This window comes from Catharus ustulatus, chromosome 8, assembly GCF_009819885.2.
Source record: "Catharus ustulatus isolate bCatUst1 chromosome 8, bCatUst1.pri.v2, whole genome shotgun sequence".
Lineage (NCBI taxonomy): Eukaryota > Metazoa > Chordata > Aves > Passeriformes > Turdidae > Catharus > Catharus ustulatus.
Window position 1 is genome coordinate 14445013 of NC_046228.1, and position 21766 is coordinate 14466778.

The 21766-nt window shown below is 41.6% G+C and overlaps 1 protein-coding gene and 1 long non-coding RNA gene across 3 annotated transcripts in view; one reads left to right on the top strand and one right to left on the bottom strand.

The window, feature by feature from the left end:
- Positions 1–329: 329 nt before the first annotated feature.
- Positions 330–15040, bottom strand: LOC116999538. Its single transcript, XR_004418578.1, has 3 exons — positions 14962–15040; positions 13774–13806; positions 330–1742 (listed from the first exon to the last, which is right to left on the bottom strand). It is a non-coding gene; the product is annotated as an uncharacterized LOC116999538 (long non-coding RNA).
- A 2256-nt stretch (positions 15041–17296) lies between these two features.
- The window catches only part of LOC116999838 (gamma-aminobutyric acid receptor subunit pi-like), a 47279-nt gene continuing 42809 nt past the window's right edge, over positions 17297–21766 (top strand). Inside the window, exon 1 of one of the 2 annotated variants that reach the window (XM_033066854.1) lies at positions 17297–17374. The gene's annotated coding sequence lies outside the window, so the exon portion shown is untranslated. Of the gene's footprint in view, positions 17375–17897; positions 17962–21766 lie in introns of those variants that run through there. The other variant, XM_033066853.1, reaches the window with a different exon arrangement.

Consider the following 21766-nt stretch of genomic DNA (forward strand, 5'->3'; position numbering starts at 1 on the left):
GCTTTATATAAAGTCTTTTCATCCCATTTCAATTATCTTTGAATTAGCTGAAAAAAAGAAGTAACTGTTTGTTTAAAGCAAGCAATTATTTTTTTTTTTTAGTCTTCACATTGATTTAAAAATTTTGGGATAAAGGTTCAGTTCCAGTTGTGTCAAGCTTCATGCTTAATTCTAAGCTGAGTGACTTACTTTATGAAATGCAGCATTTGTGCATGTATTTATAAAGGAGGATTGGTTTGAGATCCATAAATTCATATATATATATATATATGTATGTATGTATATATATATACATGATATAAATAGCTTTTCAATCCTTCTATTTCCTATGGTGGTTTTCCCTTTTTCCACCACTGACTGCAAGTTATTAACTACAACACTGTGTCGTACTCTCAGATCTGCCTCCTTACTAAATATACACAGATTGTTTCAAAGCACATTTTCTCCTTGAGCTGCTCTGTGTACCAAAATGTGCTTTAATCATTCAGCATGCAGGAAGCGTCCTTCATCCACTTTCCCCATGAACACATCTCCAACTTGGCATCCAGTTTAAACTGTCATTTGTATTGTCAGTATTTTCCCCATATAAACTGAGCAGTGTCTTCACCTACTTAAATGTGTAAGTATATTCTTGTCCAACAATCTTGCTTCTAGAAATAGCCTTTCTACATCTCTCAGCATCATCAGATGGCTGAGCCTTTTCAAGTTGAAAGCATTTTTTCTTAAGTTAAATATCCCTGTTTCTCTCATTCTGTTGTTAAATCATTAACTCTTCAAACCTCTGACCTGACAGCACCAATAAAATAAATCCTATTAACTCAATTCTTCATTTAGTAGGCTGTTTCCTACAGTAGGAAATTTCAGTATTTTTCAGCATTATTTTATGTGTGTGTGAAAGAGTTATACCAGTATTTCTCTCAAGCATTCTTTGGAAAAATGAAAGTTACAAAGGGAACCAAGTTATATAAATAGGTATTCACAGGAATACCTATGATACCTTTTCCTGTAAAGGAATGATTGAGGTCTGAGAAAATATTCCCAACTGAAAAGATTTGTGAAGGACTAGACAAATATGCTTGACTGTCTTTTTAAGGAATTCCTGCACAGAAGTTCCTTTTCCAAGGAAACTGTCACATTTCCAAAGATTTTGCACAGCACACTTTCTGGCACAGTGGTTTTTTTTTGTTTGTTTGGTTGCTTGGTTAGTTTTTTTTATCACAAATGAGATACCTTAACTATCTCAGTTACAAATTAGCAGACCCTGAAATAACTCTCATTTGCAGACAAAGCCCTATTTGTAAGGTGCTACCCTTTCCCCGGTGTGCTTGCCACACTTGGAATAAGGATTTATCACCCACTGAGATTCCCCTGGTGGCATTTCCAGCAGAGATTTCATTGTACGGCAGCAGTTGCATTAAAGAAGCAAAAAGCTGTGCACAGCCTCGGGTGGCACTGGGGTGGGGAGGGATGGTGGAGCTGCAGCAGGAGCAGCCTGGCTCGGGAAAGGATTCTGTGCCAGAGCTCCCTGGCTCAGCCCTTGGAGCTCCAGCCCTGCTGTGCCCAGCCAGGCCCTGTGAGGAATGGATGATCAAAGCTGTGGTTTGTCAGCAGATATTCATTTAAGTACTCTGCAGGATGGCTGTCAGGCTTTTAGGAGAGCTGTTCTCTTATGTGGATCACAGGCTTCCAGCAGGTGTTCGTGTCACCAATCCATTACTTACTTAGACATTAAAAACAGCATGCTGAAAAAGAAAAAAAAAATAGGGAAGTTTTTAGCCCACTGACATTATCTGAACTAACAGGCACATCTGTTCAATTAACTTTTTTCATTTTCAGTCTACTTCTTAAAAGAAGAAAAATAGAACAAGAAAATAGTACAAAAAAGGGGAACCCAGTGAAGAGTTCTTGTTTCAATCCCATTAGAAAATGTATTTCAAACATACTAATGCAGATTTCAAATTTCTTAAGGGTTTATGTGGAGTTTCTCTAAATTGGTTGCTGGTCTTTGAAGACCCATGAGTCATTACTTAGAAGTTTTGTACCCATGCAAAAAGCCACAGAAGGAACAACTGTCTGCAGAAAGTACTGATTTCACTTCTACTGTTCTCTCTCCTATTGAGCAGACTTCCTCTAATTCAGCTGCATCTACTAGAACATTACATCACAGAAAATCTAACAGGCTAAAAATATATTTTGTAGGTATCATCTTAATTATGTTCAGGTTGAGAAGATTTAGTAACCTTGGAGATAGAAAACAGTGTTAGAAATAATTATTTTTAGCATCAAGAAACTTCTCCAAGCAACAATACCACACAGTTTAAAAATATACCAGGTCAGTACACTTTGGAGATTTCAGATGTTTTATCCTCTTATGGTCTAAACTACAATACATTTAAACTATATTACTCTGGAACAATTTTCTCCCCACAAATTTTTAATCCATATGATCAAAGAAATTACACAGACATGTGAAGATGTACAAGAATTTTAAGCACACCATTCTTATAAACTGAGCTTGGCTCAATAAAAACAGAGTTTTTCACTTGCTTTCAAGACAACACTCACTGCTTTAAATAATTTGCAATATAGAGAGCAGAAATTCCAAGTGGTGACCTAAACCTGAAGACAATCAAAGGAATTTTCTCTGGGTGCCATGGATTTTTTTTCTGTGCTCCTCACAACTTAAAAGTCCTTGGGCTGTAGCCACAGGCAGAAGTGCTGTGCTTGACTTCTATGGCAACAACAATCCCATTATTTAGTCCTGTTAAAAATGTTTGTGTAGTGACAGTCCCACCCATGCTCCTCTCTTCACTTCTTCTCTTAGGAACATGCCAAGCTGCCCGAGCAAACCCAGCCGCATGCCAACCCTCTCCATCTCCTCACTGGGTAACCAGTGTGAGTGAATGTGACTGTAGGAGGAAATAATTGAAAGTACTGAGTAACTATCTGCTAATAACAGCTTGCTTATATTAATAGCACCCTCATTTCTGCTAAATAAAGGAGAAATTCTTCTAATGTTGACAGAGACGCTCCCTGGCTTGACACCCTAGCAGGGAAATGCACTGCACGGTGATACCTGCCTGAATTTTGTTAGCTGTGGGAAGAATGCACACAAAGATTTCCTAGCTCAGGACAAATGAAAAATGGAGTTCCAACACAGTGACAAAGCCTATATGAAAGTGTATGTGCTGTAGGTTCATCAATAAGATTTACCAGAAGGACATATGTGGGTAACAGTCGTTATCCCCAACATTTCCCAAAGTGCTCAGATTTCTCATAGGCTTCTTTCCCTGATGTGACTCTAATTCTTACAAGCTGAACAGGGGGTGAGATTTCCCAGCCATTAAGGGCAGGTCACACTCTCCTCTACCAAAAATCAATTTAAGCAGGCTGAGAAGAATTGAAGAGACTGGAAATCACAGAGGTCAGCTCCTCCCTGGAGCCACTGAACACTGCTGCAGTAACTGGCACATGCTTCCCCATCGTAAGAAAACAGAATTTAAGACAGCTTGGTTCAAATGCAGGCAAAATTAAATACTTAACATGGGAACAAAAGGGTTCTTTGTGGTAGGGAAAAATGTTTTTTTCCTCTGAGTGCTGGCAGATTAGCCCTGGTCTATTCTGCTTCTCTTTTGCTCGGAGTGCTTTTCATTATTACATTTTTTTATATTCTGTTTCAAAGAACAGTCTGGAATTCAGGGAAAAGCATTACCTACTGCTGTGACACAGGCCTGCCTAGCACTATGAAATAGGAAAATGCATTTTCCCAGAGTAACCTTTTGCTTAAAATTCAAGCTCCTGGAATTTCAGGAGGGGGTGGGGGCCTGGGTAGGCTACACGAGCATGTACAAACACAAACACTGCCAACCTCAGGCTGTTAGTACTTTTTTTGCATAGTTCCCATTCCCATCTTTCAGCTCGTGCCTCAGCAAGATTTTTTCTTTGATTTTTTAATGTTTCACTTTCCTTTGCACCCTTCCCCCATCTATTGGTTTCTCTCTTTTAAGTGTTCTGTCCTCTCATTTCTCCTTTTCTTCTAAAAATACTTTTTACTTTAATATTTTTATATCAGGCTTTTTCATCCGAAGTTTCTAATCTCTTTTTTTGTCTGGAGAGGATTTGGTGTCTTCCATTTCTTACCATTGGTATGCTCTTATGCCTAAGAAATTCTGAATGAAATGCTACTAAACTAAGTTTAAAGCACAAAGACTTGTTTTACTTTAGAAAAAACTGTAATAACATTCCTTTAAATTATTTCCAGATGTAGTCTGTAAGAGTAAATTAAATTTGACAGCATATACTGTGTACTAGGGTTGCATAATTTCTGTAGTAATCTGTCATCACTGCTTTGAATGACTGCCAATAGCACAGATCAAGCAAATGCAGATATTTAATATACTTCTTCTGGGAACATAATAGTGGCAACAGCAATGGACATCTATGACAAGCTGAAGATCTACTGTATAATGCACCCATTTATGAAAATGTTGTCTGCATTTCTTATGTAGCAAGATTTGCAATAAAAAATAACAGCTACTTTGACTTGCCACTTGCAGAAAGATGATACTTAAAATTTTTAGAGGTTTTAGAGTATTTGAGGGCATTTCAATAACTGCACTTATTTTAGCTGCAGAATATTGTTCACATCCTCACTAGTAATTAATTCTTTGTTTGAAGACAATTGCAGCTGTTGATTTTTTCCCCTATTTTTTTCCTCTTCCTTTTTTTCCCCCCTGAGGTATGAATCCAAAAGTTACACGGATTGATTCCATATCCGGCTTACACTCTGGAGGGGTACAGGAATAGCAAAATGCAGGAATGCAGTACTTACATTAAAATTATTTATTTAAACCTACATCTGTACAAGTCTCCCAATAAGTGGTAACTCCACCAGGATTTTCCAGGTAGTTTTCATCTTTCTAGTGGGGGGGAAAAAAAAAGTGGGTAAGGGGAACAAAAGTCCTGCAACACCAAATCCTGATGCCAGCTAGTCCAAGGCATCCCTCAGGCACTGCTCCTCAACTCCTGATCTTAATGCCCTCACCTGCAACTTAGAAAAACTGAGCTCAAGAGCAATTTGGGACTTTGGCAAAAATTCAGCATGAGAATAAAATATGACTGCTCGTTTGGGCTGGAGTTGGAAACTCAAAACAAATGGCAGCCCAGCACCTCTGTGAGTGCCACCAGGTTGGGTCACTGACTGCATCAGCTGTGCTGCCACTTGGCCACTGGGGAAACTAGGCAGGTGTGCCCAGATTATGGCTGAAATAAGTATTCAGAAGCTATGAGATTCATTAAGAGATCATTTGTATAAAATAAAATAAAAACAAAATGAAAAATCCCTTTTGTAATTGAGAGTCTTAGCAGTAGCAAAAAAAACCAAAACCAAAACCAAAACCAAAAAAAAGCCCCAACAAACCAGTAATAAACAGATTTTTTTTTAAATTGCCTCTTTCTTCAGTCTTCTAATTTGGGTGTATATAGGCCTTTTTTATTTTCTGTGTAGAAAAGATAAATAAATCCAAGAAAAACCTTGGCCCATTTGGTATAGTGGAATACTGTGATATATGAGCAGCATTTTTTCAGTTACTTGGACACAAACAAATGTCCTATTAGAATTTAAATGTCTTAAGGGAGAAACTCAGAGGTAGGGCCTTGCAGGGCTGAGTAGGGACCAAGAGCTGTGAGTGTGCAATGGTGTGAGCTGTGAGTGTGCAATGGTGTGAGCTGTGAGTGTCAATGGAGTGAGCTGTGAGTGTGCAATGGAGTGAGCTGTGAGTGTGCAATGGTGTGAGCTGTGACTGCAATGGTGTGAGCTGTGAGTGTGCAATGGTGTGAGCTGTGACTGCAATGGTGTGAGCTGTGAGTGTGTAATGGTGTGAGCTGTGACTGCAGTGGAGTGAGCTGTGAGTGTGCAATGGTGTGAGCTGTGACTGCAATGGAGTGAGCTGTGACTGCAGTGGAGTGAGCTGTGAGTGTGCAATGGAGTGAGCTGTGACTGCAATGGTGTGAGCTGTGACTGCAGTGGAGTGAGCTGTGAGTGTGCAATGGAGTGAGCTGTGAGTGTGCAATGGTGTGAGCTGTGACTGCAATGGAGTGAGCTGTGACTGCAATGGTGTGAGCTGTGAGTGTGCAATGGTGTGAGCTGTGAGTGTGCAATGGTGTGAGCTGTGACTGCAGTGGAGTGAGCTGTGAGTGTGCAATGGTGTGAGCTGTGAGTGTGCAATGGTGTGAGCTGTGACTGCAATGGTGTGAGCTGTGAGTGTGCAATGGTGTGAGCTGTGAGTGTGCAATGGTGTGAGCTGTGAGTGTGTGATGGTGTGAGCTGTGACTGCAATGGTGTGAGCTGTGAGTGTGCAATGGTGTGAGCTGTGAGTGTGTGATGATGTGAGCTGTGAGTGTGCAGGGCAATGGTGTGAGCTGTGAGTGTGCAATGGTGTGAGCTGTGAGTGTGTGATGATGTGAGCTGTGAGTGTGCAGGGCAATGGTGTGAGCTGTGAGTGTGTGATGGTGTGAGCTGTGACTGCAATGGAGTGAGCTGTGACTGTGCAATGGTGTGAGCTGTGACTGCAATGGAGTGAGCTGTGACTGCAATGGTGTGAGCTGTGACTGCAATGGTGTGAGCTGTGAGTGTGCAATGGTGTGAGCTGTGACTGCAATGGAGTGAGCTGTGACTGCAACGGTGTGAGCTGTGAGTGTGCAATGGTGTGAGCTGTGAGTGTGCAATGGTGTGAGCTGTGACTGCAACGGTGTGAGCTGTGAGTGTGCAATGGTGTGAGCTGTGAGTGTGCAATGGTGTGAGCTGTGACTGCAACGGTGTGAGCTGTGAGTGTGCAATGGTGTGAGCTGTGACTGCAATGGTGTGAGCTGTGAGTGTGTGACGGTGTGAGCCATGCTGGCAGTGCTGTGTCCCTCACCAACACACATCTCCAGTCAGTCAGTCTTGGCCAGGGAGATCTGGGGGCAACAGGCAGTGCCAGTTCAGTGTTTTACTGCAGTGTGGCTGTATCCCAGACTTGGCAGAGTTGAAGTACCCCACGAGCAGTTTGGCCCCTGTCCTCGGGCATCCCCACGCTGCAGAGCCCTTCTGGGCTGAGGGCTACGCCCTGCCTGCAGTGCCATGGTCAGGGGTGCATGGAGACATCTATCCAGATACTGGCTGGCTTACTCTGTGCCACTGCCTGCTTCCAAAGCACCTGCCCCATGTAAATATTCCCCAGGTGTTTTCATGTGCAAACATTATGTGATGAGCTCCTGCTCTGAGTCCCATGGCAAAGCAGCAGACTTTCCTCCATTCTGGTCACCACAGCAACATCAGGCAGGACGTGAATCTCCTGCCCTGAATATGCATTTTCTGAGTTAAAGCTGGTCCTGGAGGAGCTCTGGAAACACTCTGGGTCTGCTGCTGTTTCAGTCCAGTTCACTCCAATAACCTGCTCTGAAGCTACATCACTTGATGCAGGTTAAACCTAGCCAGCCAGAGAGGTGATGTTTGTCCTAAAAAATTATTTCACCAGTACATTAGTTTAAACAATGTCATGTTTATAAAAAAACACTTGTAGTTTCACTTAAATCACTGAAGACAGTGACCAGTACGAAGTCCTGAATACTCACTGTACAAAACCCTGAATACACATTTCCTCTACTCATGTTAATTATACTTATTTCCCTATTCCCAATATCAATTATTGTCTCAAATTCTTTTCAAAATAAACCAGTGCCAATGCACTGTTTCATTCCATATGAAGTCTCACAAGGATACATTAGAAAAGTACCTAATTTTATTACATCACGGAGATGTTATCATGGAAATAAATTACTCTGAAATAAAGCTAATTTTGTGGTGGGTTTTCTGTAATGAGTAGTTTCATTTCACATGACACTAAAATCTAGATAATAGAATTAATTCCTCATAGCTTAAGCGATCCTTTCATTATTACAGGCAGAAAGAATGAAAAAAAATAAATTAAGGTTTTAGCAACATGTTAACTGCTTGTACAACATAACTAAGCTGGAGTTTCTTCTAGTGTTTACAAAGATAGAAATCCCACTCTGAACTACCTGAACACTCACCAACATTCAAACAAGCAGGATTATTTATGCAATACAGAGGTCTGATTAGATAAGAGATATCTACAGACAAGGAAATAGTTGTAGTTAGATAGAGCTGCTGCCTGAAGCAAGCATTACATCTGTCACAGTCACACCAGCATTCAACACTGTGGGGAAAGACTCAGGTTTCACACTGCTCTGCCATTTCCAACATCAGCCCATAGGTATTAAACAACTGCTTCAGTAACTTGTTCATCTGTGCCGCTCCTGCAGGTGAATCAAGCATTTCAAGCTGAGGTGTGATGTCTGAGCCCCGCACATCCCCGGTTCTGTGTGCTCACCTCCAGCTGCTCACGGTGACCGAGGCAGCAAAACCCTTCCTTCCACCAGCTCCACAGAACACCAAAAACTGTTTAAAAACTGACACAGCTGATCTTTTCCTGGGGTTGGAATGACCATCCCTGATAATGAAAATGCCCACACAACCTGCCTTGGGCAATGTTCTATTAAAAACTCGTGTTCTTTCGGGGTGATTTGCAGATGCGGCACCCACCTCCACCGGACCATGCTTCTCGCACGGGGCTGTGACCCGCAGCTCCCTGCTCCGGGGCAGGATGGGGCAGGACGGGGCAGGAAAGGGCAGGACGGGGCAGGAAAGGGCAGGACGGGGCAGGACAGGGCAGGACAGGGCAGGACGGGGCAGGACAGGGCAGGATGGGGCAGGACAGGGCAGGATGGGGCAGGATGGGGCAGGAAAGGGCAGGATGGGGCAGGAAAGGGCAGGACAGGGCAGGACGGGGCAGGACAGGGCAGGATGGGGCAGGATGGGGCAGGAAAGGGCAGGATGGGGCAGGATGGGGCAGGACGGGGCAGGAAAGGGCAGGAAAGGGCAGGAAAGGGCAGGAAAGGGCAGGATGGGGCAGGATGGGGAAGGACGGGGCAGGACGGGGCAGGACAGGGCAGGACAGGGCAGGAAAGGGCAGGACAGGGCAGGACGGGGCAGGACGGGGCAGGACAGGGCAGGACAGGGCAGGACAGGTCGCGTTTGTCCCCACAGCCGGGAGGATGCTGGAGCAGAGCAGCGGCTGCGGAGTTTGAGGCTGGTACCACACTGCCACCCTCTGCAGGAATAAAGCAATGTCCACCACACAAACCTTCCATGAGAGAAGGACCACAGGCATTTTAATGTGCTTCCAGTGAGTAACAACCAGCCAGTAAGAGAGCGGGCAGAACAGAGTAACCCCCCAATTTCATGCTGATGTTGTACTCCAAACGTAAATATATTAATATACTCTCAGTGGTGTTTTTCTTGCTGTTTTATGCAATGGCAGTAGATGCACTAGTTTAAATTATATTTATTTACAGAAAGCAGACAGTGTTCCATATTCAACTCCTCAAAATTTCAATTTTATAGGCTCCCAGATACCCAACTTTTAAAAAGTTGATAAATATTTTAATAACTGAACATCTATCACAGAATTGTTTTCCTAAAAGTCAAAAAAGTTACCCTTCTCTTAAATTCTAGCTATACAAAGAATGATGACTTTCTCTTTGTTTGCATTTTTTTTTGAAAATTCCTGAAAAGTTTTTACTTCAGAGATAAACCGAATGCTTCTTCAAAAATGTCAGCACTTTTGCTATTAAAGTTATCACACTTAATTCTAGACATTGTGCAATCGCTGCCATTGCAGAGCTGACAAAATCTCAACTGCTATTTCACTGTTGAAATTGAAATTACTATTTCTGCAGCTTTGAATTTGTTTTCAATCTACTTGCTTAAGGAAATAAAGTTATCTATTTGCTGATATCTATTAGCTCCCACCTAATCTTTCTTGAGGCATTGGGGCAGTCCTTAATTTGCCTCAGGTTTGATAATTGTTCTCAAATATATTGAATTAACCAAATTTTCATGCAAACATAGAAAGAGAGCATATGTTTAGCACAGATGAGACGAGCTACCTTTGCTCCAGAGGAAAGGCAGAATCTCAAACCTTCTCTGGCCCTTAAATAGTTGATAGCTGATGATACTTCAGTCACAGGAAAAAGCATCAGCCCAGGCATATTTTTAGACACCAGAGATTACAGCCATGGGCCAAATAAAGGACCTGTGTTCTCACAATCCTGTTCCTCATCAGTAAAATATTAGATACAATTCTTATTTTCCATGTTTACTGGCAGCCCAGTAACAGGCAGAACAGCCAAGGGTAGAACATTTTGCCCAACCACATTGGATTTCCAGGCTTTTCCTGCAATGCAGGGCCATAGCATTCCTCTGGCCTGATAATTACATTGTAAAATGGCTACATACAACTTTACTTTGTTTGAGCATAAAGTAACACAAATCAGACCAGGAGGTCAATAATTGCATTACTTTAAGTAATAAAGGATGACTTTTAACCTAAATATCAAGACTTTAGTACAATACATTTAAAGAACAGAGGAGAAGAACGGAGAGTAGCATCAGTACTATAAGAACAACAACAACAATAAAATAAGGAAAACTAGCATTTGGACTACTCCAAACACAAACACACTTCAAAACCAGTAGAACTTCAGAGAACTTCAGATCCCAAGGACAACTTGAACAAAACTCCTAGCTGAGTTCATTGAAAGAGACATTGAAGATAATCCATTCCCATTTCATCAGTTACTGTGTGATTTTGAATCAATGTGGCATTTAAGATCACTGTTGATGTTGACTTGCATTAACTTTTGCTAGGAGATTTTCATATCATATATATCTATAACTTCTTGAACTGCCTTTGGCATTCTATGCTCTCAGATTTATTTTTTTTCTTCTTGTTTAATAGATCAGAAGGATTATATTATATCTTTTGAATGAAAACAACTCCCCACACACTCCTGAGGAAAATGAAAAAGGATTTGAGCATTACTACACACCTCTCACATGATCTTTTTGCAATTTAAAACTTTTTAGCCTCCAGAATAATGTAGATAACAGGTTTTCTGTAAAATAAGGTCTGGTCTTGCACAGATTAGAGTTTTTCTTCTGACTTCAATAGGAATATGGGAAAATCTTTTTCATGACCCACATTGCAGATATGTTAAGGTATGATAGCTTTCTTGGCCTCTTTTGAAGATTTTAGGATGTGGCTATTTAGGCTTAGGCTTGGAAACCTAGCTCAATATTCTGTATTTATTTCCTTCTCTTGCCAATTGGCTCTCTAATCTGCAGTTCCAAAGTCAAAATGACAAGCATTGAGACACATTACACAAGAGTCAGCTGAGGAGGGCTAGAACATCAGGACACCCATTTCTTTACAGGTTCTGAGAATTTTGCCACTGCTGCATTTCTCCAGCCCTGCCTTACAGCAAACTACAGGAGGCATTTAATGCTGAGTACATCGCTTGTGCCCTCCAAAGAACTCCTGAGGCAGCCACTAGAAAATGCACACCACTAATTTCACCCAGATACTTCCAATTTCCCCCTTGCAATATTCCCAGAAAAGGACACTTAGCTTGTAGTGAGTGTGTAGTTTGTCAAAACAAAAATAATTTTTCTTCTGCAAATTTTCCCTCCAAATATGACAGCCTTAGACAGAGGTATTGCCATTCAAGAATTAACCTTGTCATCACGTACTTAGAATGAGCTTGTAGAAGTTTTAACTTCACCAGCTTATGGTGTAAATATTTATGGGTAAGTATTTCTACATAATGATGTTCATGCACAGTATATTTATAAGGCAGAAGTGGGTATTACATTTTCATTGGTTACATTTAAGATGTCTTAATTGAAGTGGCATGTAAGAGTCTGTTATCCCTTGCTATTATTCTCATTCCATAATTTTACAGTAAGTGAAAGCCTGACAAATACTTTCTCCATGCTTGCACCTAAATTTAAAATTCAAAAGAAATATTGGCCAATTTTTATTCTTTTTTAGTTTATAAGTAGTTGGAAAGCTTTAACAAATATCACTGCTACTACTGAGGCCCACATTTAGTACAAGTAGGAGTCAGATTGTGGGGTAGTGCACAGCCAGCTACAGAAACAGATTTTTTTCTTAATTTCTTCAGTAAGCTTTGGAAACAGTAAAGAGTACCTTAATAACAGAAACCCTCTTATGTAAAGAATGTAGTGTTTAAAATACAAGGAAGAAGCAAAATAAATTATTTCCTTTTACAAACAAAATAGATTTGTTTGTTTTACATCTCTCCAAGCCTTGGCTCTCTAATGTCATGTAATATATTGTTATAGAGAACAGCAGAACAAACTAACCCATAAACAGATGTAACCATGTGATACACATTCCCAGCACAACACGATTCCATCTGGGCTGGAAAAATCATATTTTTTATCACAGCAAAATTTTAGTGTTCTGTCATCAATCATTTTAGTCTTGCTCAGCTCTCACAGCAGGTAGGGCTTAGGAAACAAAACTGTGATGTACTGAAGAATTAATATATTACAGAGTTGAGGATGAAAAGATAATCATCATATTCATGAATTCTGGTGGCATCTTCAAGCAAACTGAACATGGACAGGAGAAAGTGTCACTTTTCCAAGAACCACTTCTTTCATGAGGAAATATGGGAAAGGTGCAGTCACCAAGCCAGCTTCTCTTTGAGGAAAACAAGTAAGTCTTCTCCCAGCATTTCAGGTTTATCTCTAGGACTCCACACCAGCAACTCAAATTTGTTTGGCTGGGCAGTTAGAGGGAGCTTGGTCCCTCACAGCTTTTCTGGGTCCTGCTTAAAACTGGGGTTTGCTCACTACACCCAGAGTGTTTTTCTCACTCCATGTAATTCCCACATGTGACACTCTTAAAACTCAAAACTCATCAATGTCTGTACAGCTCCCTGTGGCAAGGGGCATTGTCCAAACTGCTTCTTGGTGTCTCAGTGGCTCACTTCTGGAAGGCTTTTTTTATTGATAGCTGAATGTGGTGAAAAGTAAACAAAAGTAAAAATCCTATCAAACCAAGTGTTTTTAAAACAGCAGGAGATATCCCAGCCATAGGCCTTCACATTTCCACAGTCCTACTGAAAATAAACTGGAAAACTGTATATGTTGCAGGACTAGCACAAACCTGCCTGTTCTTGACAGTTAATCCACCTGGCCTTTCAGACATTGACAGCCTCATGCAAAGAAAATCAATTACCAGAGATAACCAAATCCACTGTCTTCATCTCAGCTCTCTCATTCATTTAATCTAATTCTTGAGTATTGACATTATTGCAGGCATGATGGGAACAAAAGTGCTTCATTAAAGGCAGCACCTGGACACATTCAATAGCGTGGCAAGAGCTGACAGAGCTCTGACAAACGCAGCCGAGCTGTTAAAGATAAACTGACAAGTGGTACAGCCACAAATATGTGCTTCTCAAAACAGCCCCTAAAGAAAGGGTGGTTCCAGGTGAAGGTGCCTTGCTCCCAGAGAGGTTTCATCCTCAAGTGCTTTGTCAGCCCATGGCAAGAGGAAAGGTGAGCAGTGCCCTGAGCACAGCCTGAGCTGAAGATGTTCAGGTTAAAGGCGCAGCCTGGCTCCTGCAGCAGCAATTCTGGTAACAGAGCCAGAGTGCTCAGATTGACATCGGGTAGGAGACCCCAATTTCAACAAGAATGTTCTTTGGTTTTGCATGAGTGATCCTACAAGATGTCAGATGAACATTAAAATAATTCATTTAGCTTCAGTTACTTCAGTGAAAAAGCATCAAGTAGTGAAATAAGAAAGGAAGTTCACTTGACAAGTAAAGGCTTACCAAGAGGTGAAAAAAATTCAGTCCAAGATGGATCTAAAAAATAAAAACCATAAAATACTTAACAAAAATTGATTATGTTTATGTGTGACTCTTGATACAGATAAAGGCTTTTTTTGGTGTGACTAGGCAACAAGATGCAAAAAGAAAAAGGCACGAACCTTAAACTTGGGCCATTTTAAATGCTCATTATTTTCCACTCAGTTTGTAAGAGCTGCAGAGTATGTAGCCCCCAGGTCACTGAGAATTATTATAATAATTTAAAATGCAACTATTCATTCAGTATAAGAATGTAGACTTTCATAGACAAACATTTCTTTTAGAAAGTAGACCTTCTATTAGAGTGCTAATTGATTCCTCCTCTGCTTCACACAAATTATAGCAATTGGAGAACTTTATTTCCTAAAGAATTCTAAAGGTGGAACACATTTTATGGTGTTAGTTTCATTCTTTCAATTACATCCTCTGGGACACACATTAATGAAATAGAATTGTTATGGTAATTTCAAATCAGTACTCTACTCCTAGTGGATTTTAAAAATCCTAAACATTAGCATTACCTGTTACCTCCTTAAAATGGGAAAAAATCATATCAATGCAATAGATCAGTGGGTGTTTTCTCACTCTTTGTCTTTTGCTTGGATACATATTGTATTGTTTGGTATAATTTTCAGGTACTCACTCAATAGTGCATGTATTCCATACTCATTTAATTATCATTCCAAGCATTTCCAGTTACTTTAATATGTCCAAAATAATATCCAGTAAATGTGAATGTAACCACGTTAAAAATGGGCACATTTTGATTCATGATGCACCCCATTTTATGTATCAATATAATACTTAAGTAGTAATGCTGATGTTGGCTTATTTGTAAGGGTTTTGTGTTATTGGACAAGCAATTCAAGTATCAAAAAAATCTCACACCCAGACTGCTGATCAGAATTTAACACACCTCCAGGAATCCCTGGAATACCAAAAGCTCAATGTGTTTTCTCTTGCCCTTGGCATTACAGCTGCTGAAAACCATTACAGATTACAGTGTTTTTTAATCAGTGCTGTAAATGTTACAACCACCCTTTGAGGTTACAAAGCGTAATGAAAATCTACTGAAAAACCCAACTTACCCAACATGGGCTCCAATACAGATACAGAGGACTAAGTGCACAGAGGAGTTAAATGATTTCTTACCGTGGGCATCTAGATTTTTGTGTTCAAGGAGTGTTTTCTGCAAGCTGCTCTCTAAAACAATTTCATTGCTCTCTACCAGCCTGAGGATGGAGTCAGCTGATTTTCCCAGCTGATGAATGGCTCCATTGAGAGACTCAAGCTCTGGGTTAATATTTGAGCCATGCCCTTCTGGGAGTAGCTCGAGGGCAGGAGGTGGGATTGGTGCCTCGGTGATCCCACTGCTGCAGGGAGCACAGGGGGCACAAGAGCTTCCAGGAGCTGACTCTTGAGGTGACAGGACAGGTTTGTGCGTGGGGACAGACTCCTACCAGCCACTGCTCCTGAATTATCACAGCCCTTGCTGAGGCTGCAACAGCCCCAAAAGAAATTAATAAACAGAGAGCCATAGGCACTCTGAAGGACCAGCATGTTTTACTTTTGTGTTAACAGATTTTGCTGACAACCTTAACATTACAGGTCCCAGCAATAAATTGTGAGTGTTGCCATTTACTTGCTTGTCTCCAGCAGTCACGACCCAGGTGTTGCTTCAGGTGATCTGAAATCCAGTGAGCACTCCTGCTCAAGGGCTCTGGTGTGAAGAGAAGAATATGCCCTGCCCCAGACATTCAAATGCATCACAGCTATCTTAGAGCCTTCAAATGCAGACAGATGCTGAAAAATAATGTCTTAAAGTGGGAATTTAGTGTTCTCCATCCCAGCACTGTGAACTGAAACAGGCAACATCACATTGATCCTATGTTTTCAAACAGAATATTTTCATTCTGATTGAATTATGACTTTCAATTAGTGGGAACTTGAAAAATGTTTTTAAGAAGTAATTAGAAAGAGATCCCTAGAAATTTGAGGATTTCTGATATTGTGCATTAGCTAAACCTGTGCTTGGAGTTCTATTGGGAATCAGCATTGTTTCTGTGCCAGCTGCTTACAGAATTGACTTTAAAGCTGTTTTCTCAGTTTTAATGTTATGAAAGGCCTCATGGGATCGAACTTGCTGATTCTCCCACTTACAGCTGTTCTGCAATAGAAATGGCCAGGGATTTTTTTTCCACTGGGTTTTCGGCTTCTTTCTGCTTGACCAATGAATGGAAGATAAACACTTCATACTTTATGCAGTTAGACAGACTGTTCAAATGAGATATGGGGGGAACTATCCCAGAGCAGGCACACTCAGCACATATTCTTAACTTATAATTGGATCAACATTCAACATGTGCAGGAAAGAATGGTTTTTATATTTCTTTAATTTTTCCCTCCTACAGATGCACTAACAAATAAGAGCTTTAGTAATAACAACAGAAAGGCAAACAACAAGAGAGAAATCTGCTCCATTTTTTGCCGTGCAGTGATGTGTTTTTCCTCTCCTAGTCTGAGCCTCAGAACTTCCCATGTTCTGTAACCTGGGGGGAGATTCCAGTGTAGTCACATTCCTTATGTGATATCAAGTAGCCTCTCAGGGTAACATGTGTGTAACTAGCTTTAAGATAAAGTTAAGAAAAAGGACAAGTGGTAAAGGTTTTAAACTAAAAGGAGGCAGATTCAGACTAGATAAAAATGACATTTTTATGGCATTGGTGAAACACTGGCACAGGTTGCCCAGAGCAGCTGTGGATGCTCCATCCCTGGAAGTGTTCAAGGCCAGGATGGATGGGACTCTGAGCAACCTGATCCAGCAGGTGATGTCCCTGCCAGGGCAGGGAGTTGGACTTGATGTCCTTTAAAGATCTTTTCCAACCAAAATAGTTCTATAACTCTGTGAAGAAGCAAACAACATATGCTTGCTTGTGACATGAACTGAGACTAGCATGTTCTAGGAAGAAAATCCTGAGGGTTTTTACTGCTAGAAGATACAGGATTGAGACGTCTCAGCCTTTGCCTTCCTCAGAAGTTATCAGTTCTTTAATCCCAAAAACCAGCATCAGGATTTGGAACTGTAATAATCAAAATAATCTTCTGTCCTCTGCTTCACACCTTGCACCAGTACCACCATATTTTGGGGTTTGGTGTGTTCCTGTGTATCCCACTCACCCAATATTGTGGTCACAGGAGATAATTTCTTACAGCAGATGTTAAATTCTGTCTGAAGTGATTTTCCCTAATGCAACCTTTGCTGGTAATCACATTCCCTAATTGATTTCCTTTATCTTAAATTTTTTGGGAGGGTGTTTCCCCAGACAAAGTGATACTTCTGTCTCTCTGAAAGCTGCCAACAGCTCCTGAGGTGAGTGCTCAGACAGGAAAGCAACATCTGCACTTTTCACCTCTGGAAAGACTTGAACAATGCTGCTCAAAGGCACCCAGAACTCTCCCACATCAGGTAGAGAACAAGGGTGGAAGTCTCTGCCCGGGGTAGCTGGGATGTGACAACTGCAAGAAGAGGCAATCAGCAGGGTTCCATGCAAGCTCTGTCACGGAGGTACGGCAGGAAAAGAAGCCGCGGGAATTTTGTCTGTCAGGGATCCCTCGCCACTTCCCTGTGCAGCATCCTTTCCCCCGAGCACGAATCTGGAAAGGGGTGTAAGCGAGGTTAAGCGAAGGAGGAGGGGCAGGAAAGGGCAACGCTGAGAGGTTCCTGTGGGGGCTTGAGCGAGCATCAGCAGGGCAGCATCCATCGCCTGTGCCGCCCACGGCCGGGCTCGGAGCCGGGCTCGGGGCTCCGTTCGGAGCCGGGTGTGGGACCCGGTTCGGGGCTCGGTTCGGAGCTGGGTTCGGAGCCGGGCTCGGGGCTCGGTTCGGAGCCGGGTGCGGGACCCGGTTCGGGGCTCGGTTCGGAGCTGGGTTCGGAGCCGGGCTCAGAGTTGGGTTCGGAGCCGGGCTCGGGGCTCGGTTCGGAGCTGGGTTCGGAGCCGGGCTCAGAGTTGGGTTCGGAGCCGGGCTCGGGGCTCGGTTCGGGGCTCGGTTCGGAGCCGGGCTCGGTTCGGGGCTCGGTTCGGGGCTCGGTTCGGAGCCGGGCTCGGAGCTCGGTTCGGAGCCGGCGCGGGGCTCGCTCGGAGCTGCGCTCAGGTAAGGCGCGCCGGGATCGCGACACCCTCTCTCCCTCCTTCCCTCCCTCCTCATCCCTCCCCTCCGCTCTGCAGCCCTTTAAATTGCTTTTAAAAACATTACTATTTCCTCTCTGAGGTATCATTATGCTGCTGGATGATTATAACTCAGAATAACTCAAATTTCAATCAGTAAGTCGATTGGAAGATGTGGCTCCCCCCAAAGGCTGCAAAACCTTGCTTTTACAAACAGTGGCACGTGGAGAAACTTGTCCAAGAAAGATAATGTAAGAGCCAGCTCCCATTTCTCGTCCCCACAATTCCTCATCAAATCTGCTTCTCACCTCAAATGAATACATAGGTGAACAATGCACTTGTGCTCGGAAAGGTTACAAAATTTAAAGTAGATCATATTGACTAAACCTGTTATTGAGCACTGAGCAATGGAGAAAGAGAATATTTGAATTTAGTGAAAGCATTTTATTTCTCTAGGGTCCTCTTTTTTTTCTAATTATTAAAAAAAATTCCTATATACACAATTTCAGTGGCTATTCAAACTTTATAAACAGGATTCTTAAAGGTTGCTCTCCATAATGAATACTCCAGGTAATTCTAATATCCTGTCATGGAATAAAGCTAAAGCAGTTTGTGCTGGAGGAAAAGGAAGATCCTGCAACAGGAACACACTTACAGGTTTAACTAATCTTCCCATGTGGTACCTGTGGGAAACATCTAAAATACATATTTTATTGGCAAAATGCCTCTTGCTTTCAAAGCCCCTCATGTGATTTCCTCTCAGACCAAATTCCTGACTTCTTAGAGCTCAGCTCCACATCTCAGTTGGAATAACTCCTCTGATTTCAGCCTCAGCAGGTACAAAAGCTTACAGCTGAGCCCAGGACACTCAACTTGGACATTTGTGTATGGCTGTACAATTAAAAGCAGTATATCCTGTGATTATTGTATGCAATTCTACTCAGTAATTTTAATTTTATTGATTTGTACCAATTAATTTTGAATACAAAAGCTTAATAAATTTTAAAAGAACTAAAACTGCTCTGAAAACTGTTTTCTCCTTCCCAGTCTTTCATCCTGTTGCACTGCTCAGGATGGTTAGTTTGTAAATCGCCTGATTACAGGACACTTCACAATTCACTAAGGAATTTGAGTCTAAGACCTTGGACCCAAACTGAGAAATAGATATTTGGAGACTAAGAGAAATTAAGTTTTCTCTAGAAGGTTTCAGATATGCATAACAATAATCAAACTCAGAAAAGTCTATGATTCAAATTCTTAACTTGGATGGAAAATAAGTGGCACAGCTGGGGAATATTCCCTTCCTTCTTCCCCTTTGCCCCCAAATTAACAAGAATTTGCAACTGAAAACAAAATTAATTACAGACCAAGGGGCTGTTCTCTGTCATAAATTTCAAGGCATATTGCACAACATTCAGTGAGGAGAGAAGATGGGTATGACTGACCCTAATCTGCTCCTGCAGGGCCCTTGTTTTTGCCTCACAGCCTGCAGCGTGTGTTCAGTGACAGATGAGATGTCCCTCATTCTCCACGGCAGAGGCTGCATGGAGGGAAGCTGCAGGAACATTGGTTGGGTCCTGGATAATTTCCACAACGTGAGAATGCTGAGCAAAGCCCACAGTCATCTTGGTCTGTGTAGGGAGACTGGGACTAGAAGATTTTAGAGCTGCTAACTTTCATAAGGAACAGTAATTTAAACTGGACAACAAAGGCAGCATTTCATTTGTCTTTCCAAATCAAGTTGTTATTTTCTCAATCTGAACCAGCATATCTGGTCCAACTTCTTGGATTTTCAACTATTTATCTTAACCATATCTAGGCTGATGTGCCCAAAGGAAGCTGTCTCCATTATTTTCCTCTAGGCAATAAAACCACATTATCCTGGTCTAGGTAAATAGTGCAGGTTTCAGTGCTGCAGGGGTGCTGCATCTACCTCCAGCCCACACCTGTGGGTGCCCTTTAAAAACCTGGAGACCTGCAATGCTCAGCCAGGCAGGTCTCAGATGGTCCATGGAGACCACCCAGGCCATCAAAGTTTGCCACACCACAGCTGTTTGCACCTTCCTGCACAGCCACAGCCTTTCCAAAGCTGCCTTTGAGGTTCCACCCCTCAGCTGCAGCCTCTGAAGGTTACCCACCTCTCTGACCCAAACACATTCATTCTTTAAACTGCACAGAAACTGAGCCTCTTTGCCCTGTTGAAGCCACATGGGTGGGCTGTGAATTCTGACTGTAAATCTGGTGTGGCAGAAGGTAATCCCCACTTGTCTGTGGGATTGGGTGTGGGAGGACCTTGGAGTGTTGGCAAACACCTTAAAAAGCCTGCAAAGGTCTCAGATTTGAGATTTGGATTTTGGTACAAGAGGACTCAAACATTTGCAGATTTATGTTGAGGTCCAGCTGCCCAGATGGCAGAACTGAGATGCACAGAGGTAAAAATTTTTAGAAGTCTGTATGCACATAAACCCAACCATTAATAACACCATAAACCTCTGATATCTTTGGGTAATTACAAATTTCAGGAATCATCAGCTGTGACTCAAACACCATTAACATGCCAGACTTTTGAGTGTCAGCTACCTAAAACCATATTTAGGAACAAGGTGGAGGTAAGTTATTTAGTACTCTGCCTTTTAGAAAACAGCCTGTGGGGCACATTTTCTGTAGATTTCTCAGTAGATACAAGCAGAGTTTGTAATAAGCACTACATTTAAACAGTCACATGAACACATTCATTTCTTAAAATCTATTCAGTGAATATTTATTACTATATCCATTTCTGTACATTGCTGAAACCTTTCAGTTCAGTGTTATGCTGGTTGGGAGCAGGACATCTGGCACTTGCTCCATGTTGGTAACTCCTAGAATTGTATTGTCATACTAAGCACCCAGTTTTTATAAATCTGAAATTAATTTTCCACAAAAACACTATAATGCTAAGAGCATCCTTGCCAGTTATTTCCCAGCTAATCCACAATATGTACTGTATTTGAAAGGCACAGAGGGAAAACAACAACAGAAAAAATAAAATAATCCTATCATAGGTTATGTAACTTACTCTAAGGCTTTGATGTTCATGAAATTGATAATACAGGGAACTTGGTGAGAAATAAAGACCTCAATCCAGGGCACCAAATCTCTCTCATACACTTAATTATGTAAGTATTAGCAGCATACTGCTAGTCTCTACTCCTTGGTGGCTGGAAGTGCTGATACTAAAAATTTTTTTAAGGCTGTAACAATAGATTTGTTTGACTTAAATTCTGACCTTCCAGTGTATTTTCAGGACAGTGATTTTACATATAAATAACATTGTATGTTATTTAGGACTTTGAAGTCAATCACTGAGTAGTTGCTTATATAGTCTGAAATCATGCTATGGTCATTTTTTTTTTTTTTGTCATCCTAATTTATTTGGGATAATTTTAAAGACTGTCATGTAATGCCTATACCTATATAAACAGCTTCTAATTATGAAGTTTCAACTACAGCTCATATTGCTATACCAGAGAAGCAGTTTTCATTTCTGGTGAATCTTAAATTCATTCTACTTATTTAACAGTATGAGCTTCTGTGCTGAAAAATATCTTTGACAAAAACATCTCAGAGTACAGAACCTGAGAAGATGCTTTCAGACTGGAGCAGCCTCCCAGGTTTTTCATTGAGAAAATGACACTTCTACCTGGCACACAAGGCAACTGTATTGATCAGAAGATCATAGCATAACTGGAACCCAGTGTTTCACCTTGAGCTATTGCCAGATCAGCAGCAGTAGAGACCTAAGAGCCCTT